Raw genomic sequence first — 19,755 nt, 5'->3', positions numbered from 1 at the left:
TTCTACTTCCTGGAGATATTATGACTTTTTTTTTTACAATTATGGACAGAATATATATATTTTTTTTCCTAAAAGTTCTACCAAAATATTTTTTTTCTTACCTTAAAAATACAGCTTCTGAAAGGAAAAATTTGAATTGTTATAATTTGTTACACATTTTATGAACAGCAGTGAAAAGAAATGAACAGAAGGAGTTCAATTTTTAAATATATTCATAGTCATTTTAAAAGCTTGGTTTTGTCCTTTAATAATGTAAAAGGGAACTCCTCTTGCTGATTTTCTTGTTAAAGATGACCAGGAGTTCCTTCTGATCTTACTCATTCGTCACTGCATAGTACTGAGCTAAAATCTTTTCCCTTAGCTTTTCCATAGCAATTTCATTGTCTGGGGCCTGCTTCAGAACTGCTTTAATAGTTCCCTCCCAGTTGAATTTACCTTTTGCAAGAGCCTCATGGTCTTCTTGTTCTCCACCTTCAGAATGTCCTGGGGCCTTCATCTTTTTCTTCTTAGTATCTGTTTTAACTTCTCAGTGCTTGCCCTTCCTTTTTCCTACAGCTGTTTTGTCTCTTTCTTGGTGCCATCCTCTCTGGAGCCCCTACCTCCATCTGCTGCCCCTTCCCCTGCAGGTGTGCCCTTCTTCCCACTCTTCTCTCCAAAGCCATTGGCCTCGGGGGCTTCTTGCCCGCCAGCTTCCAGTCCAGCCTCCTGTCCCTTTTTGTCCTTCTTAGACTTCTGACTCCTTGAATTTTCCTGGCAGTTTTCTAATTTCTGTTCTTTCTTTTTTCTTTTCTTTTCTTTTTTTCTCTTTCTCTCTCTTCTCTTCTCTTCTCTTCTCTTCTCTTCTCTTCTCTTCTCTTCTCTTCCCTTTTCTTTTCTTTTCTTTTCTTTTCTTTTCTTTTCTTTTCTTTTCTTTCTTTCTCTTCTATTCTTTTTCACTCTGTTTGCTCTTCTGTGGTGTCATTTGCTGTGGAGGAGAGGGCCTGGGTGGAAACTTCCGTGTGTGTCTACACCTTGGTTGAGTGGCTGTTGATCTTGCCCCTTATTGACTGGCTCACTGCCAGAAGCTTCGGAAAAGATATTCCACACCGGCTCCAGAATGCATTCATTATGAACTTTTAAGCTGTTCTTCATCCAATTCTGAAATTGTGTCTTTTTCCTGGGAACATTGTCAAAAGCACCAGTGTGCTCTAAAAGTTCTCTCACTTTGGGGCTGACATTGGGTCTCTTTATTAGTTCATTAATTTTCTGACTCTATGACTGCTGTTGAACACCACCTTGGTAGGTTTGCCCTCCTAGCCTTTGCCACCATACTTCTGATCTTTACTTACACATTTCACGTGGTTTTTATAGTCATCGTCCCAGAAATCTTTACCACAGTCAGTGTAGGAGAGGCATTCACCGTTTCTGCAAATAGATAATGTGCTTTTCCGCTTGTATTTTCTCCACTGATTCCCCACATGCATTGCATGTACAAAACACCATTTTTAGTTACATGGTTAAATATTCTCTAGCCAAGGTAGTCTCTAGGTCTCGTCCTCACAGCCAGCGCCCGCCAGTGGTTTTAACTGGCAGTGGGGACCACGTGGAATCGCTTCTCCCCCTTCCAGGGCTTCCCTGCACAGAATTCACTTAACCGTGGCTGTTTTTTTTTTTTTAATTTTTTAAATATATATTTTTCCTATTGCTTTTGTTTTTGCCAGAGAGCATATGTGCTTACCAGAGAGAGAAAGAGAGAGCAAGAGAGAGGAGAGAAGAGCACCCCTGATGGGGCGTGGTCATGCCACAATCCTTTTCCCACCATCTCTCTGTCCTGCCAGGAGTTGGGGCATGCATGCATATCCTCCTGGTATGTTTTTCAAGTCACCTAGGCCAGGATTTGAACAGCAGTCAGACATGTGGGATCCAACTCCCTATACACAGTGTTTAGCTGCTGAGCTATGGGGCTGCCTCTGTGAGCATTTTGATGTATTTCTTACCAGATTATAGATATGAAAGGACTTCAAGAAATATGTGGAAAATGAAATTAAAGCACCAGTTTGAATTGGTGCGAACAAACAAACAAACAAACAAAAAACAGATCCTGTATTTGGAGATTTGTTTGCTGCCTGTCTGAAGGTTCATTGTGAGCTGCCAACGTGTTTTGGAGCACTGGTTCTCAAAGGTACTCTCTGGACTAGTAGCAGCACTCGGGAACTGATGGAAGTTCAAACTCTCCCAGTCCTGTTGAATCAGGAAGAATGGGCTGGGGCCCCACCAATCTGTATATTGAAAAGCTCTTCAGGGGATTGGAAAACCACTGTCAGAGAGCACACTTCTAGAATTACTCCCTTCTGTGCTCTCACAAGTCCTGTGCCAGATAGCCAAGAGGACAACCCAAAGAGAATGAACCCTGGTTTAGTTGCTACACTGACTGAGACACGGCACAAGACAGTAGTGTTTTAAATGTCTCTGGACCACTTTGAAAAGACCTTGCATATTCTTTTCTAAATCCTAAGATGGAAAGTAATTTTTTTTTTAAAAAAAGACCTTTTATTTATTTATTTTTAATGAATGAATGAAATTAAAAATAAATATTTTTATAAAAAATAATAGAGTGTCAAGGATTTCTTGTTGTTGCTGGTTTGTACACAACTGAGGGAAGCCTTGAGGATGGTCACATGTTACGGGGATAAAACTCAGGAGACTGGGACAGGCTGTTGGAGACAGCTGTCTGGGGAGGAGAGAAGGCATGTAGCTAGGATCAGGTATTAGCTCTCAGCAGGAGCAGACACGCCTCCTTCCTTGACATGGATGAGACAAGGAGGGGATTGGTTCCCAGAGCGAAGGAACCTAGGACGATGGCCAGAGTGGTGTCCTCCCAGTGACTGCTTCATGACTTCTAGTTTCTCTGAAAAATATACACATCATTATCTGCTGCTAGTGCAGGAGGGTGGAGATGGTGGCAAAAGGGGCATGAGGACAGTGGTGAACATGCCAACCAGCCTTTGTGTGAAAGGCAGCGAGCATGGTGGGCCAATTCACCCGCAGTGGTGGCAATTCGCATGACTGAAAAGTTTGCTTTAGCAGTTTTCAGCAGCAGGGCTCTGAGCAGAGGGCCAGAGGAAGTTGAGAAGGATTGGAGTGACAGCCGGTAGACAGGAATGAAGCTGCGTGGGGAGAGGGCGAGCGGTCATGTCCTGTGGTTGCATTCACTTCCTCTGTGCCCCTGCCACGCCCAGGGCAGGGAGCCCCATCCCACCCCAGGCCCACTTCTCATGGCCCTCGGGGGCTGAGGAGTTCCGGATTAAGTGGCATGCTCAAGTGGTATTTTCCAAGTTAATCAACTGACCCTGCACATATAAAAACAAACGAAAAAATGAAAACAAACAGATAAAACCCAAGCCCACCGCTTTCTGAATGTGGCAGGGAGGCTTTCATCCCACGTGGCGGTCTCCAGCTTTCTACCTGCTTCTCGTTTGATCTCCAAATGCCACGGCTGCCCTGGAAGGCAGACACTATTGAGGATACATGTTCTGAAAAGGCTCCAGGGGATGAGGGCGAATAATTCACACAACTCCGCGTAGTCCTGATAACATGGTCACCACTAGTGCTTGAAACGTCATGCTTGGTGATGCCTCTGCCGCCCACTGGAGGTGAGGGCTGCCTGGAGGAGGGCAGTGCAGGCACCTGGGAGGGATAACCCTTCATCACTGACTGCTCAGTCTCACGGCTTATAACTCTGAGGGGCTGGAGAACCCCAGCTGAGGGGGCAGTGAAGAGGGGAGGCTCTTAGAAACAATCTGGAATTAATTATGCATTTCCATATTGGGGAGGGCCTCCCCTTCTTCCCTTCCAGGCTCTGCTTTCCTCTCCCCTCTAGCAGCAGAACAGCTTACTGTAACCTGGGAGAGAGGCTCATTCATTGGGCCATTTTTCCAGCCGTTTCTGAGCACTTGCTGCGTGCCAGGGCTTCTGGCAGGGAGAGGAATGCAGAGGCCCACAGACTGGAGCCTTCAGCTCCAGCTGGTTCAAGGTCCCATAATTGCCTTTGGATATTACAATATCATCTGAATCCGAGGATTAACAACTCACTCCTGAACCCTTGGCAAGTGAGAGACAGCAGTGCCCTCCAGGGACCTGGCAGAGTGCACATGCCAGGCAGCACGTAGCTGCTAGGGCGGGAATAGAGGCGTTGCCATGGAAACTGCCCAGGCTGCCTTTCCACTGGAGACCTCTAGGTTCCTTTGTTTGTGCCATCAGTTCCGAGGAGACGTGTACATAGCTGTCTCCCCCTTTCTCACCCCTGGAAAGCTACAGAGCTGAGGAAGATTTATTGGCACACAGGATGGAAGAAGTAGCTGGGGCCTGAGTAGGAAGACCTGGCGGATGCCAGAGCTGCCGGCAGACCAGGGGCTCCCACCCGGTCTGGCAGCTCGGCCCCTCGTAGCTGATCAGGTTATACATGTGCTGCCTCTTCCCCCTGTGCCCACATGGTGCTTAAGGGCAAGGTTGGAAAGGGCAGGGTTTGCTCTCATGAAGCCTTGCTTGGTTTCCCAAGAGCCAGCTGCAAGGGTCTGGGGACTGTTAGGCAGTTGAAGGAGCACTGGATTGGAGTCAGGAGGCCTAGATTTGGACCTTAATCCTCTCACAGCTACCCTTAGGCAAGTCATTTTCACCCCCCTGGCTCAGTTTTCTTATCTGGAAAGTGAGAGGGTTGGAATGGAACAATGATTCTAAAGTGCTACCTCAGAATCACATGAAAATATTTATTAGTGTGGATTTCTAGGGTCAACTGTTGGGATTCCCACAAAATTTGTCTGGGCAGTACCTGGGAATTTGCATTAAGGTATATATAAAATCATTTAATTTTGAGAATCTGTTGCTGTACTTGAGATAATTAGAGACACCTTAAAAACAGTCACACCAAGGCTGTGAGTCACTGAATCCGAGTGTCAAGTATACTCAGATGTTTGAACAAAATAGACCGAAAGTGTTCCCTGATTGGTCTTGGAACTTTCTGATGGTTGGGACCAGCAGTTAGCGTAATGGCTATGTCACTGGACTCCCACGTAGTCGACTGTGGTTCGAGTCCCGGACCGGGTGACTTAAACTCACGCTGGACGCGTGTGTGTATGTGCCCAAGATCCCAAGAGGAGAATGGAGGAAAAGGGATTGCGGTGTGGCCATCCCCCCTGGGGGTGATTTTTCGCTTTCTATCTCTCTCTGTCTGTCTGGTGAGTGCACACACACTATAGCAAAAAAACCTCTCCAAAAAAAAAAAAGAAAGAAAAGCTTTATGACGGTGATACAACTGATCTCATTATACAGTGTCATTTAACACAGAGAAGGACCAGCACTGAAGCCCTCTCGGGCAGCTATTCCCTTCATGGCGTCCTTTAGCATCAGGAATGGATGAGCCCTCATTCAGCCTCTCCCAGGTGACTGTCACCTACCAACTGCCACATCATGCTGCAAGAGGTGGGACAAAGAGCAAAACACCTGATACGTCTCAAGCTCTCCTTCCTTCACTTTAGGAAATCCATTCTCCCTGAGTCTTTCTTGCTTCTTCTATTTTTCACTTATTTATTTAGCAAACACTGATTGGTTATATCTCTGCAGCCAGACTCCGCTGGGCCCTGGGGTTGTAGGCAATTGTAGTATGATGTTGTTGAGTATGAGGGTATTATGAGGGTCACTAGAGAATTCTCAACCCAAGCTGGATCTAAGTGTGGGCGTTCCCCCAAAACTCAATGACATGAAGACTTAAAATGGCATTGATCGACAGCATGATGGAGCAAAAGAAGGAGCACACAAGCGCAGACAGGAGAATTCTACAAAATGTCCAATCAATAAGGCTTAAATCAGGTCCTGGCCCCTGACCGCTGACCTCTGGCATTGGTCTCTACGTAGCCACGAGGACTAAGTCAACTGTGAAAGGAAAGAGCGAGGTCAATACAAAGAGAAAAACTAAACTCAAATCATGCTGAGCATCTATAGAATAATGACCTCTCCTTTTTTGGAAAGGTTTTTGCTATAGGGCGCATGTGCTCGCCAGAAAGATAGAGAGAGACAGAGAGACAGAAAGCGAGAAATCACCCCCCAGGGGGATGGCCAAACAACAATCCCTTCTCCTCCAGTCTCCTCTTGGGATCTTGGGCACGCACATGCGCCCGGCATGAGTTTAAGCCACCGGTCTGGGACTCAAACCGCGGGACTACATGGGAGTCCAGCAACATAGCCATTATGCTAACTGCTGGTCCCCTATTTCCTTTTTTTTTTTTTGGAGAGATTTTCACTGTAGGGCGCGTGCGCTCGCCAGACAGACAGAGAGAGACATAGAGACAGAAAGCGAGAAATCACCCCCCAGGGGGGATGGTCACGCCGCAATCCCTTCTCCTCCATTCTCCTCTCGGGATCTTGGGCACGCACGCACACGCGCCCGGCGGGAGATTTAAGCCCCCGGGTCCGAGACGCGAACCGCGGTCGACTACGTGGGAGTCCAGCGACATAGCCATTACGCTAACTGCTGGTTCCCATGGTCCCCTATTTCTATGAAGATTTTATTTGGGCTCAGTTATGAAAGAGGTATCTTTCTCTCAATTCTTTTGTTTAGCCTTTAGTCTTGGGATATGGCTTCTTATTCTAAGCTATGGCCCTTCTGAGGTTTCACTAGAAAACTGAAACCCCCTAAATTGGTGGGACTCGAACTTCAACCTCAGCCTCCCCAGTACCAGACAACTATTGAAATCCCTGCATAGATGTTTAGCCTCTCTGTTGCTATTTTCCTCTTTTTATTTTTAGATTTTGCCAGAGGGCACATGTACTCATCAGAAAGAGAAAGAGAGAGCGAGAGCGAGAGAGAGAGAGAGAGAGAGGGAAAGTGAGAAGCTCCCCCATGGGGCATGGCCATGCTATAATTCTTTCTCTCCAATCTCTCCCTTTTTGGGGGATTTTGGGCACACACGCACGCACACTCAGTGTGCTTTTCAAGCCTCTGAGCCTGGGAGTCAAAATATACAGCTGGCCATGTGGGATCCAGTCCACAACCTCAACCACCACACCACTGCCTGGACCCCAATTGCTGCTTTCTGCTGACTTTTTGGGATTCTTTCTTGAAAATGAACAGTTCAGAATCATCTGATGATTTGAGGGGAATTTGTACAGATTTTGTGGATTCCTTCTTTGCAATTTCCTCCTCCCCAGAATGTCTTCCTCAATGTCCAACTGCTTGGTAACTCCAAGCTCTGACCTCTGATTCCTTAGTCCAGTAAGATGGATGCTTTCTGCTTGAGCTGTATTCTCATTCATCTCACCTCACAGTCTTTAGGGAAAAGGTGGGATAAATATGGATCTGATCTCGTGTTGCCCTTCTTTTAAAGGTCAAATTCTCTTACCTTTCTTCACGTCCTTCACTGGTCTCCAATGCATTCCAACAAGTTTTAAAAAATATATGTTGTCTAGAGTTTTAAATCATTATAAGGAGAATTAATTCAATACCAGGTCATTGGAATAGGATGGAAGGTGAGTTTATTTTCTGCGTGTGACTTAAAAGGCTATGAACTCGAAGCAGAAGTGATATTCTAAAAATGCCTAAATGACGTATTTGAATTCTAAAAGAGTTTAAAACCTAACTCTGGCTTTTTTGTAAAGCCCAGAATCACCACTCAGGATTGTGGTGAAAGAGACTTGTTAGAGGCCAAGGCCTTTGTGTAGGCTTGTGTTGACGTCTCAGTCTACATGTTGGCAATGGAAACGGGATGGTGTGGGAAGGTTTAGGGAGGCAATGGCATGGTTGCGCCAACTGGGGGTGATTTCTCTTTTTCTCTCTCTCTTATGAGGGCATATGCTTTCTGGCAATTAACAAAAGAATGAATCATTAATGACTGTTACAGCAGGGGTATCTTTCTAATTATATTTTAAAATATACCAAAAAGGCAATGTCAATCCAAATTCCAGTTGCTAGAACTGAGGGAAGATTTAGTAAAATAGCTCTTGGTCCCAAGCAGCCAGCAAAATGACTGATTTCTCTTTCTTGGAAATGTGGGTGATGATTACACCAGGTCCCTGTGAAAGTGGGAGGGAGGAGGAGGCTCCAAGCGATGATGACTCTACCCACTCAAAACAGCCTGTACCTTCCCGTTGGCCCCAGACTTGAGAAATGTTCACAGCTCTGGAACCTTGCATAATTAGGAATGCTTTCTCTGCAGATCAGGATCTAGAAATGAGGACCTTTTCATCTCCTGAGAAGATCCTATATGTCTAATAACAGAAGTTAAGAGCTCGGATGGAGAAGTGTTCTTCATCATTAATCCTGTTTATCATAAACAGATAGAGTATGCTATGTTACTTGTACTACTGGGTTCAACCTAAGAAGTTGAATCACTTTAAAATATGGTGGAATAAGGAATTTATTGGAGAAATTAGGGCTTCATGGGAAGATCTGGGAAAGCACAGGTTTAAAAGCTGAAGGATCAGAGAAGAGAAACTAACTGGCCCTGGTGCTGGCAAATGAGTTGAAACTTGGTGGGAATCGGAAGCCAGGTGCATCCCGCAGCTGGAGTTCCTCTGAGAAGGGGACTAGTGTATAGCATTCTCAACTGGACTTGTCTGAGGCGTATTCCATGTTGGGTAAATTCTCTTTATAAGCTAAATGATGTATAGCGATGGAATGTATAAATACTGCTACTAATAAACAATAATAGCTCTTAAGTACACAGAATGCCTTGGTTTACAAGAGGCTTTTTCTATAAATCTCATTCTGTATCAATGATGACCTCATGAGGGGGGATTATTACATTAATTATATTAGATGAATGGATGGTCTACCTAATGCTTTAAGCTAGGGGGTGGACCAACTGTTTCTGTAAAGGGCAGATAGTAAATATTTCATGCTTTGAGGGCCACCATGACTGCTACAACTACTCACTGCTGTCCTTGTAGTGTAAAAGCAGCAGGAGAGAGTCCGTGAACAAGTGAGTATGGCTGAGTTCCAATAAAACTTTAAGGGACACTAAAATTTGAATTTCTTATAATTTCCACATGTCACAAAATAATTCTTCTTCAGAGAGTTTTTTTTTTCCCCCCCAATCACTTGAAAGTGTAAACACTACTCTTGCAGCAGACTGGGTATGGCCCACAGCCATGATTGGCTGACCTACTTTCTCCTCAGGTATACTCCATAGAGAGTAGAGTTTACAACTGATTCAGAAAGTGGCTAAGCCCAGGCACAGAAAGGAAAACATTGCATGTACTCACTCATGTGGAAGCTACAAAAGTTGATGTTGTAGAAGTAGAGAGAACAGTGATTACTAGAAACTGGAAACTGGAAACAGGGGCGGTGTGTGTGTGTGTGTGTGTGGTGTTGGTTAATGTACACAAAATAACAGGGGAGGAATAAGTTCCAGTGTTCTACAGGATAGTAGAGTGACTAGTTAACAAATGTTTACTGTATATGTCAAAATAGCTAGAAGAAGGGATTTTGAATGTTCCCAAAGAAATGATAAATGTTTGAGGTGAGAGAAATGGTAATTACCCTGATTTGATCATTACGTAAGGTATACATGTATCAAAAAATCTGCTCTGCCCTCATGCCCCAATTATCTCCCTAAACCTCTATCTGTTAGTACCATCACTTTGAGGGTTAGGATTTCAACAGATGCATTTTTCAGAGGAACATGAACATTCAGACCATAGTGGAGAGGACTGAGGTGAGTTTGAACAACACTAGCCGTTATAACAGACAAAACTCACGATCTCACTGACTTGCCATAAGCATATTCCTGCTCAAGGAGATTCTAAACAGATGTTCCTGAAGAGTAGGTTGCCCTCTTCCAAAGATGACTCAGGGACCTGGCTCCATCCATCTTGTGGCTCCATACTCATTTGGCAGATGAGGGTAGACCAGGTGATGGTGGGACTGCTTCTTAACCATATCAGCCCCAAAGTGACACCAACACAACTAGGACATATTTAGGTGCAAGGGAATGTGTGTGGAGCCACTGAGGAGGATGTTCTCTGGCTGACTGGATACTGCTGCTTCCCTGAGGAGGGAGCTCAAGTCTATATTAGGTTACTCAGTATCCCTGCCATGGTGTTGTTCTTTAGAAAGAACTTGGGTATGGTTCATGATGCTGATTAAAGGTGGTTTTGTGAACTAAATTGAGTGGAGAAAGAATATTCTTATATGAAAAATAAAAGTTACTAACCAGCCTACATACCTACTATACACAGAGGACTAAGATTTCCCTCTGAAAACCATCCTTGTATTGGGTTTGCCCCAACACAAACACTGTGTGTAGGTGGTGGAAGCTTTAACATTCTCCACTTGAAAGCAGGACTATAGTATATCTTGTCTGGAAAAGCTTCAGAGCGCTATGATCAGTTGCCTTATATAGCTTTAAAGATAATTGACAAAGAATCCAGGAAACTTGTATTATTAAGTAATGTGACCTCCCACTGAAGCTTCCAAAATACAAATACTGGAAATTGAGACCTAAAAGAAGTACCCTCACTTTTCTGGCAGAAATAAGTATTTCCAGGTTACTCAAGGATTCTCAGACTAGGAAATGTTTGTATTTTAAGGTATATAATTCTCTGCCGTGGGGACTACCCTGTGCATTTTAAGACATTAGTAGTATCTCTGGCCTCTACAAATATATGCCAGCTCCCCAGTTGTGGCCACCAAAAAATGTCTTTGGCTGTTGCCAAATGTCCCCAGGGAAACAAAATTACTCCAGGTTGAGAACTACTGAGGAACTGAATGATAGAAGCAACGGCATAAAATTGTTGACCAAGAGTCAAGTAAATGTTGCAGGATCAAAGCCGTAAGTGTTGATGTTGATTCTAGAGGGGTTGGTCTTGAGCCAATCTTCCTGACAACTAGTAATCAGGTTATGAAAGGGTCGTTTTTAAAAGGCCCGTAAAGCTACTCTGTTCCTAGCTTACAGCAGTGATCTCGAAGTGTGCTATCCAGACCAGCAGCTTTGCTTTCACCTGGGGACTGACTGGAACTGCATCAGAGCTCTGGATAGGACCTGGCTCTATGTGATTTTTTTTTAAAGAATTATTTTATTTAACTTTATTTATTATTAATATCATTATTATTTTTCAGTTTGATCAGAGAGAGACAGAGAGAGAGAGGAAGTGAGAAAGCAAGCCACCAGGTCCGAGACTTGAACTGTGGTCGGCCATGTGGGAGTCCAGTGCCTTTAACCATCACGCCACTTGCTGGCCCCTGGCTCTATGTTTTAATACGCCTGCCAGGTGGTTTGGACACATGTGGAAGCCTGAAAACTATGGTTTAAAATATCTCCAAATTATGATGGTCGCCCTGCCCTCAGCGAGCTGGCAAAAAAGGTAATCCATCTGCTGGGACGATTTATGATCTACGATGATCTCTTAGCTCATCTTCTTGTGGGGCATACTGAGAAGGCACTTCAGGTTGGTTTTCCAAGCTCTAGAGAAGCCCTCTTTTCTGATGTAGTGGCAGGGAGGTGAGGATGTGCGTCTGAATGAGTTCTTGGGGTTCTGTACGTGTGTGTGGTGTTATTTATTTATTTATAGACCATAGCTTGACACCCATCATGCCATGAATTCATAGGGAATAGGTTCCAGTAGCTCAGGCTCCTTTCCATTGGTTCTCACAAAGTGCGCTTCTCTGGGTGGAGCAGGCTGGCGCTTTAGTTGAACCCAGGTCCCTTTCTCCTTTGGCTTCCTTCTTTTTCTGGTCATTTTCCTTCACACGTTTTAGGAAGCTATCTCTGCTCTTAGAATGCTTAATATACTCAATACGCACATTAATTCTCTTGGCAAGAATCTTGCTCTTGGGGACTAGCAGGTGGTGTGATGGTTAAGGCACTGGACACTTCCACATGGCCAAACATGGTTTGAGTCCTGGACTTGGTGACTTGCTTTCTCACTTTACCTGTGTCTCTTTCTGGTCAAATTAAAATAAATGAATGAATAAATAAAATTAAATAAGTAATTATATATGTGTGTGTGTGTGTGTGTGTGTGTGTGTGTGTGTATGTGTATAATATTGCCCTTATTTATTACAACAATGCCGACAGCATGCTAGGTAACATTGTAGACTCTTCCAGTTTTGCCATGTGGGGGCATTCCTTTTTGAACAGTACCCATTCCCTCGATGTCTACAATATCATCTTCTTTGTAGATTCTTATGTTGTTGCCAAAGGAACCACTCCATGTTTTATAAAAGGCCTAGAGAACATATATCAGGTGCCTCTTTCCCTTTGTGTTCGTCGTTTTGGTGAATTACTGGGAGATGGCGGTTCTGGCCAAAAGGAAGTGTGTGGTGTTATTTTAAACAGGGCCTTGCTACCCTGTGATCCTTCTGTCTCAGCATCCCAAGTACTTGAGACCACAGACGTGTACCACCATGCCTGGCTTTTTAGGATAGGTGGGGCTTGCCTTCCACAAGCCTCAGCCTGCCAAGTGTGCTACCATGGCAGGGCCAATAGTTGGAATTTTATTTATAGGCAAAGAATCTTGTGGGATGAACAGACTTCAGTGTTTATTCAAATATAGTTTCTTCTCTTTTCGAGTTACAAAATCTGAAAGTAACCCAAAAGAAGTGTTCTAAAGGCATGGGGTCACCTAGTGTTAGGGCATTACAATGTGTTCTCTGCTGTTTCTCCGGACTCCGTGGCTCTTCCCTGCTTGTTTCCATTATCCAAGGACAGCGCCTCCCACACTGCGCTCCCCAGGAACAAGGAGGCCATGAATGCACAGGGTTGCCATGAACCCCTCTGGGCCAGCTTCAGTGCTCTTGATTTTGAGTCTCCTCATTTGGCAGCCATCTCTGCTTCACCTGACCTTGTTCTATCCAAACTCTATGTGAAACTAAAACCAGGTCTTGTTTTCCTGATAGTCTAGAGTGCTTAGAAGATAATAAAGTGTCCAGTGAATGATAGTTTTACTGTTCTTATTTTTGCATTAAATGGGGAGAACAGAAGAAAGGCAACTGAGGCGAGGGAACAGCAGGGCTGGCTGCATAATTTTGGGGACCTAATGCAACATGAAAATGTGAGGCCTGGTGTGGGGGAAAGGAGGGGCTGGAAAACCAATCTCCCCTTCCCACGGTCCCATTTTACCAACCCAAGTCTGACATGTAATCCCCAAAAGAGTGCAACTCCTCGGAAGGACATGCTTGGTAACTGGGTAAGCAAGAGGCCCCTACTGAGTCACTTGCTCAACACATCAGTACCAAGCCACTTGCAGCCCAAAGCAGGGATGGTAGCTGACTTGTACTATATGCAGCATACCTCACCTACTCATGCAGCCAGGCTCTGGCTAGGGTTAGAGGGCAATGGAGGAATGACCCACTTGTCACTCAGAGGGTAGCAGCTGTAAAAGAATGGGAAGAAGGATTGTGGGCTCCCATTTCAGGGAAAGGTAACCAAGAATGCATCCCAGGGAGTTGGAAGAAATCGTGATCACTTGTGAGCCTTCTGACCATATCACCTTGTCTCATGTGGCATTCCAGAAAGGGCCAGCTTCATGTGTGGATGACCTGGGTAGTTACACGGGGCCATCTCATGTTTGATTTAATGCTGTGTTGTTGCCATCTTGAAATTCGAAATGCTGGGAACCAGCAGTTAGTGTAATGGCTATGTCGCTGGACTCCCATGTAGTTGACCGCGGTTTGCGTCCCGGACCCGGTGGCTTAAAACTCACGCCGGGCGCGTGTGCGTGCGTGCCCAAGATCCCAAGAGGAGAATGGAGGAGAAGGGATTGCGGCGTGACCATCCCCCCTGGGGGGTGATTTCTTGCTTTCTGTCTCTATGTCTCTCTCTGTCTGTCTGGCGAGTGCACGCGCCCTATAGCGAAAATCTCTCCAAAAAAAAGAAATTTGAAATGCTTTTATCTTGGAATCTGTGTTTAGTTAGTGAAGTCCAGTGGGACGATAGAATGTGTATGTGAACATAAGGAAAATGAGCAATAGGTGTGTCTGCCATTCTTTGCCATCCCATTGGCCTATAGCAGTCACAGGGTCCCATGAGCACGAACCATAGTGGACTCATCACGTGTGGGAGTTCAGTGAGTACAAGTAAGTGCATGTGAATACAAGATGAGTGAGTTAGGTCTATGACTGAATGCACAGAGCTTTTTACAGTCCCGGAGACCACACTTTCTATTTAAACTAGAACTTTCTTCAAGTGCATAAAGAATTTTAAGAAACAAAAACCATCAAGGAAATGATCATATCCTTATATCCTTTCTTTTTATTTCCAAACTAAAATTCCTTTCAGAAATATTTTAACAAAAATTGGCCATTTCAAGGACACCCATCACATGCCTGTCAGTAAAAGAGAACCATAACAAAGCAGAAAAATTGCCATATGGCATTTATCATATGACTATGATTTAAAGAAAAAAATTGCAGACACTCAAACACATCAGTAAAGTCCAATATTAAAGTCTTTCTTATGGGTTATGATTAGGAATCTAATTAGGTATCGAAAAGGAAACTTAATACAAGTGCTGAACTATTCGGGTCAAAGGATCTCTACAGAAGCATCTGTCCATCAAGGCATTCCAGACTCAATTTTAGAATAAAGCATAACAAATGTTAACAGAAGATATGGAGCTGATGAAAAAGGGATTCTACAATTTCCCACATTCTCTGAACCTGATTAAAAGAAACTTAGGTTTAATTCCCCCCCCCCTTTGGCTAGCAGGTAACATGGAGGTTAAGGTGCTGGATCCTATAAGGTCAACTGTGCGGTTCAAGTCCTGGACCTGGCAGCTTGAAAATCACCCCTGGTGCATGTGCTTGCATACCTAAAATCTTGAGAGGAGAATGGAGAGGGCATAGCAGTGTGGTCATCCCCCAGGGTAGTGCTTTCTCACTTTCTCACTCTCCATCTCTGTCTCTCTCTGGTGAGCACACACACCCTGCAGCAAATTTTTATTTTAAAAAAGGGGGGCCATCAGATGGCATGGAGGTTAAGGCAGTTGGATCTACATGGCCAAGTTCATGGTTTGAGTCTTGAACCTGGAGGCTTGAAAATCATGCCAGGTGCCGGTGCATGCAGGCTGAAAGTCCCAAGAGGAGAAGGAAGGATGCTCTGTGGGGGCTGGGGGGAATTGGTGATTTCTCACTCCTCCTCCCTGGTCTCCGTCTCCTCTGGCAAGTGCATGCAACCTATGAACAACACCTATGGCAAAAACCTTAGAAAAAAAAACCCAAAAAACAAAAAACCAAACAGTGGAGCTTGTTTTGTGCAGAATTCCCGTTGTTCTCATAAGAATGAAATACAGATGCATGGAGGAGCTATGAAATACGAATTACGTAATTTTGGTGATTCTGAATGTAAGTTCAATGTACTTGGCGTTTGCATTTAAAACTGGCCTTGTGCTGGGACCAGCAGGTGGCATAATGGTTATGTCGCTGGACTTCCACGAAGTCGATCGTCCCAGATCTGGTGGCTTAAAACTCACGCCAGGCGTGTGTGTACATGCCCAAAATCCCTAGAGGAGAATGAAGGAAAAAGAATTGCAGCATGGTCATCTCCCCTAGGGGGTGATTTCTCACCTTTTGTCTCTTTGGTGAACACACGTGCCTATATCAAAAATCTCTCTAAAAAACAAACACACACAATAACTGGCATTGAGCAATGTAAACAGCACATTTCATACTAACAATTTAAAATTTTAACTTTTCTGCATTTAGAATGACACTAAGTAGCAAATGAAAAACACCACGACAAGTCAAGCGGGGAAAAAAATGAGAGGAAAAAACACTTTATAGTTTATTATCTTTAATGGCAGTATACTAGATCTTAGTGTCTTTAATGGCACTCTGCACAAGAGGTCATTTTAATTTTACCTCCGGACTCACAAATTATGGAGCTGGTCCCAGCCCAGTCATCTAGGACTTACTCTACTGGCTTTCTCTCTACCTTAAGACCTGTCATCCTGCTCCTCAATTTCAACATCCATGTGAGTGATCCACTCTCCTATGACTGTGCTTTGGAAACAATAGTGTATTGTGCTGAGATAAAAAGTTGTATTTACATGAGATACCTATAAAAATAGATCCTATTTTATACTGGATGTTTATCTCAACACTCCTCCCTAGAGCAAAAATTTGGAATAATAATTCATATGTTGAAATATGGGAGATTAATTTATTAAATGATGCTTAATCCATGCACTGGAATACTTTGATGTTTTGAAAACTGGCCAGCAGGTGTCAGGGGACCAGCAGGTGGTGAGCTGGTTAAGACGCTAGATTCCCATATGGCTGACTGTGGTTCAGGCCCTGGATCTAATGGTTTGAAAATCATGCCAGGAGCATGCTTGTGCATGCCCAAAATCCCAAGAGGAGAATGGAGGAGAATGGAGGAGAATGGAGGAGAAGGGCTTGTGGCATGACCATCCCCTCAGAGGGTGATTTCTCACTTTCCTTTTCTCTCTGTGGCGAGCATATATGCCCTATGGCAAAAACTTAAAAAACAAAACCTGATGTCAAAGCTATATACTTCCTGATATGGGAAAGCATTCTTATTATATTACTAACATTTTAAAAGTGGATTACAAAAGAGTGAGAATAGTGTGCTTCCAGTTTTGTTATAAAAGTACAACTAGAACTGTATGCATATACAAGCATTTAAAGTATCTGCAAAGACAAATATGAAAATAAACATATTAATTATGTCTAGATGATAAGGATATGACTTTTTTAAATGTTTGTGTTTTTCAGCTTTTTCTCTATGCGTATTCATTGCTTGCATACTTCTGTTTTGCCTTGGTGCCCAGATGTTTGGTCAAATTATTTTCTAGATGCAATTAATATTTAAATCAATAGACTCTGAATGAAGCAGATTACCTTCTAAATGTAAGTGGGCCTCATCCTATTAGCTAAGTGCTTACAATTAAATATAATAAACCAAACTATTATAGTTGAACAACTGAGAGAATTTACATTTTCATTTAACATGTATTTATTCAGCACATAGAATGTGCTATGTGATACGAGCACATGAATAAGACCCAGTCTTGTTCCCCCAAGAAGCTCATCATCCTCTAGAGGGAGACAGACATGGAAACAGATACCTAGCATACAAGGTGGTGAGTGCAATGTTGGAGAGGGTCTTAGAGCTGAGCACAGTCTTGTCTGTTTGTAGGCTACAAAATTCCATATAGATCTGTGAAATGAACCATAAGACAAAATATCTTTATGTCTGAATCCAGACATAGACTGGATCAACCTCACGACTGAAGTTGTCCAGGATTACACAGAAGCTTGATATGGACAAAGAGGTGAAAATGAATTGCATCTTAAAGAATAACTAGAAATTGGGTAGACAACCAAGGTGGATGAGAGCAGGACAATCCAGGCTGGAGAAGAGTCAGAGAAAACGAGGTACAGGAGAAATTCTCTAGTGGAAATCTGGGGAAAGCTGCAGGAAAGATTCCTGAGATCTCTGATGTAATCTGTGTTGTTCAGAGAGTCAGCTATTGCTAGGTACTGAGCATATGTGCAAGTGTGGGGTGAGGAAAGACGCATACGGGGTAGAGGAAGCTGTTTCTGCCTTCCACGTGTTAACAGACAGGTGGGAGACACGACTCGCACGCACACACAAACACACACATGGCATTCTCCATGGGATGGAGTGATCAGAGATGACTTCAGAGTACTACACGTCATATCGGGGGTGGGAGGAAAAGGCAGCAGAGAGAAAGGGGCAGCCACACTACACAAAGGTTTAAGGAAGGCTCACAGGAGCCCAGTTTCCGCTGCATTGGGAAAAGACCAAACTTGCTGAGGGCAGAGTTGGTGTCAGGAAGGAGGTGAGGACAGGGCACAGTAAGATACTGATAAATATCAACTTAAGCAGCTTGGACTTGGTCCTGTGTGCAGTGAGGCTTGATCAAAGCCGGAGTGTGAGGAAATGTGTAAGTGCGTAGGACAGTAATGCAGGTGTAGACACAGTGGCTCCTGAGGGAGGAAGGAGAGCCAGGACAGGAATGACATGATGAAGGGCTTTGAATGGTGAGCAAAAAGGCTTTAAAGTGTATCATTCAAGCTAGCACTTTTCAAAAAGGTTTAAAGCAATGGAATCCCTTTTTTAAAAATAATCTTAGTAGAAATTCCATATGTTGAACGGTAACAGGGATACTTTGAAATGTTTATGGAAAATGAGTTTAAACTATGAATTTGTTTTGATGCAAACATTTTTAAAATCCGTGGATAGTATCTTTTATAACTTGCTTTTTTCCAAACTTTTTGAAGAACCCCTCTCATACAAGCAGCTGTAAGGCTTACCTGGTTGAAAGCTCCTGCAGAAGGTGATGGGAGGGCAAGGGAGCTGCAAACTCTGCTGGCCATGTGTGCTTTGATGAAAGGAGAGAAGATGAAGACTGGGAGCAGGGTTAGAAAGAGATGATGAGGGTATGGATAGCAGAAATAATGGGCGCAGAGTGATTTTGAAAGATTTAGGAGGAAGAAGCAACAGCGAGAATGGAAGAGCCCAATCCCATTCAGAAGGGAGAAAAGAGAGCTTTTGTGGATTTCTTGGCTGGCAGCAGGAAGGGAAACTTGAAAACTCTGATCCAATTGTGTAGCCACTGTTACAGACGGTCATTACTGCCGTTAAGTTTGTTTGATCTTTCTAGGAGAACGAGAATAAGACTTGTGTTTAGTCTCATGAAAAGTGAAATGTTACACACTTGTTCATGCTGTAGGACAATCTGAAGAAGTAAAAGAATTCTTCCAACTGGGCTATCTAGAAACTTTCATTTGAAAGTTTCAACATAGTTTTTGATATTGCTAACCTTGCCCTCAAGTCTGGTGCTAAAATTACCTACACTTGTCTTCTGCTGTCAAGAATGGCGAAGGAGTTGAGATTTTATCTTATTTGCAAGCTAACAAGCCTGCCACATGGATGTTGACAGAAGACAGAAGCCTCCTGGGGTCAGAAACAGAGGACAGCGTATTACTCACAGTAACAGCAGTAACCTGCAGTATCATGTTTGCATTGATTCCTCAAACTACCATTTCCACTGGGCGACATGAAAAACTGAAAATGTTTGCCCATGTAGTGGATTACATCACAAGAGAGGAATCCTGAGCTTAGGAAACTTTTTTTTTTTTTTTAGGAAACTTTTTATAATGGACAAAAAGCCTATTTGAACTCTACTTTGAAGAGAAAGACTATCTTTATTTATCTCAGGAAGTAAAAAAGTCTGCCCCGTGCTTTACAGAGAGACACTATCTCTATCTCCCAAGGCTGTTCGCTATACAGATGTCCTTGGAATATTGGGCTGTCATAAAAGTCATGACATATTTTTCTTTTTAAAAATTTATATAACTTTATTTATATTACCATAATTTTTATATTATATTTAATCACATATATCTTTACAGTGTATTACGTTTCTTTTTCCAGCACGATTACCATGCATATAAGTCAAGACAAAGACATTATTATCCACGTCATCATCATCAAATAGCTTTTCATTTTTTTTTTTCAGATTATCATTATTATTTACTCTCATTATTTTTTAAACATTTAATCACTATATATCATTTAGCTTGTAAAGAGAATTTACCCAACATGAAATACTTCTCAGGGCAGTACAGTTGAGAATACTATACATGATATTATCAACTGGTAATAAATCATTTTTGTGTCTCACTAATGTCATTCCTCTCTATCTGTTCTCTTGCTATCCTTCTCTATACTCTTCCCTTCTACCTCCATCCCCATTCCACACTGTCTTCATCATCCATTACTATTTTCATTGCTT

The 19,755-nt window shown here is 43.3% G+C and overlaps 1 pseudogene; it reads right to left on the bottom strand.

Moving 5' to 3' along the window:
- Nucleotides 1-218: 218 nt before the first annotated feature.
- On the bottom strand, nt 219-1,482 carry LOC102499603 (cell growth-regulating nucleolar protein-like; annotated as a pseudogene).
- Between the last annotated feature and the right edge of the window lie 18,273 nt (nt 1,483-19,755).

Source organism: Tupaia chinensis, unplaced genomic scaffold, assembly GCF_000334495.1.
Source record: "Tupaia chinensis unplaced genomic scaffold, TupChi_1.0 Scaffold000316_1, whole genome shotgun sequence".
Lineage (NCBI taxonomy): Eukaryota > Metazoa > Chordata > Mammalia > Scandentia > Tupaiidae > Tupaia > Tupaia belangeri.
This window is presented reverse-complemented; position numbering and strand designations above follow the sequence as displayed.